The 2,140-nt window shown below is 46.2% G+C and overlaps 1 pseudogene; it reads right to left on the bottom strand.

Moving 5' to 3' along the window:
* Nucleotides 1-1,887, bottom strand: part of LOC121942835 — an 18,507-nt pseudogene extending 16,620 nt beyond the window's left edge.
* Between the last annotated feature and the right edge of the window lie 253 nt (nt 1,888-2,140).

The following is a 2,140-nucleotide window of genomic DNA, read 5'->3' as shown; positions in this document are numbered from 1 at the left end:
CGACTGTTTCACCTTAATTATCAGACAAACGAGAAAGACTTGAAACTTGATTAAAATTAATTATAAAATTAAAACAATATTTCTTTGTAGAAAAACAGACACTAGGAGACGTGGAGCAGTGAGTACGAGTATGCAGCGGTCGTTTTTTAAGTAGGATGAATTTCTGACTGGCCTTTACTTGTCTGAGAGTCTGATACAATAAAGATCCGAAAACGTCATTTTTGCGTCCAGGACACCAGAGACCGTTGTTTACTTCTCGTTTCCTCCCGCCGTCGCTCACGAACCTCAACAAAGATGTCACGCAAACGCAGTGAAAGCAAAGCCGTCAGCAGGGGGCTCAGTGATGCTGAAGGATGAAAAACGTGCTGACGCGGAGGTTGCAGTGACTCAGGGACTCTGCGTCTCCGCTCTGATCCTCGCTCTGAGCAGCTGCAGAAGTTGCAGAAGTTCAAACAGTCTTTGAGCTGTAAACTGCAGCAGCTGATCGAGCAGAAGCGCTCCACAATGCTTCCTTTAAGAGGCTGTTTGTTGCATTGCCAAGAAAACATGAAGCGTCTGGCAGCAGCGGGGAGTCGGCTAATGAGAGACGCAGCTCATGAGTGCGTTAATGTTAAACGTCCGTCCAAACTGCACGTCTCCCGCTGCTCTCTGAGACGATCCCGCGTCCTCAGGAGGAAACATTTAACTCCTCGCTCTGAAGGAGGACACTCGAGCTTTCTGTTATTTTATCAAGCGAAAGGTCTCCAGACGGGAAATGACATTAAATTTTTAAAAGCGTTGATGAAGATTATGTAAAGTTTTATGCAACAGCTGCCTCTGTGTCTTTTTGCATTCACCAAACAGCAGACGATACCGAGAACTATTACAGCTCCAGTTAACCCCTTGGAACCTGGATCGTCATCAGTTTTCTTGAAGTGTGATGAGACGCCTTTCACAAGCTGTTTCATCTTCAAACCAGAACAAACTGGTTTTTTTGTTTTTTTCAGAAACGTGAGGAATGACGCAAAAAGCAACACGGCAAGACATTTCCTAGAAATCAGTAAAAGCAGAGAAGAGAGCGAGCTGAAAATGAGCGTTGAGTGAAGGTTTTGTTTACTTTCAGCAACTTTGTGTTACTTTTTTTGTTTTTCTTTCTTTCTACCCACGTTTTCATAAATCAAAGCCATTTTCTCAGCTTTTGAAAGTTTAAAGCTGTGATCAACACAAAACCCTCATTTTGTATGTTTTACATACTTACTTGTACACATAAAGTTGTGTACCTGATGTACCAAATTACCTTAAAAACACTAAAAGTTCACTTGGTTTTAAACTTGACACGAACGCGGTCTTCAGTCTTGATTCTTTACCGATCGGCCCGACCTGCCTCTTCACTCGCGCCTCTTTCCTCCCATCAGCACTCTGCTCGCGTGAATTCACGCGCGTATTATTTACAGATTTTAGTGCATTTCTTCGTACGTATGAACAGGAGCGCAGCCTGAGCTGTTTAAGGTGGTTTTTGCGTGTCGTGTCAGAGTCCAGATCAAACGGCCGTGAGTGTTTGAACCCACCTGGTTTCCGCCGAACGGGTCTTTTCTTCCCGCTGCAGAAGCGAACTTTGCTGAAGACGCTGAAGATGTGTCTCTCACACAGAGACCGCGGGTCTTTGCTGGGACTCGTGCGTCTCTTGTTGGTGGCGACCTTGTCGCTGTTGGACTCGCGGGCCTGACGCTTCTGTCGGATCAGGGAGCTGGCGATGGCCGCCGCCATCTCCCCGAGAGGTGGGCGGAGCCACCGAGGAACAAGCGGCTGCTCCTGCTGTGCGTGCCGAGTGTGAGGACGCGCTTCTTTAATCCCAAACAGGTGACATGTCTGAAGACGAGAGTCCTCCGAGTGTTCGCTCAGTCAGTTCGTGGTGTTTTTCTGCTTATCGGCGCTCCATCATCAGAATCACTTCAGATCCGCTTCGAGCCGCCGCTGAGATTCACGCGTCCATTTTTGAAAAGATTCTTCAGAATCATTCAAGGCTGAAGAAAGTTAACACTCGTCTTTGACCAAGTCTCATCGTCGTTTCTGTCCAACAGATGAAGACGTGGACATTCAGAGGTTGAGACAGCGCAGACAAAAAGACATATCAGGGAAAATTATGAATAATTTTTAGTTT

This window comes from Plectropomus leopardus, chromosome 5, assembly GCF_008729295.1.
Source record: "Plectropomus leopardus isolate mb chromosome 5, YSFRI_Pleo_2.0, whole genome shotgun sequence".
In the NCBI taxonomy this organism is placed as follows: domain Eukaryota; kingdom Metazoa; phylum Chordata; class Actinopteri; order Perciformes; family Serranidae; genus Plectropomus; species Plectropomus leopardus.
The sequence above is the reverse complement of the archived record's forward strand: the minus strand, read 5'-3'. Positions and strand labels throughout refer to the sequence as shown.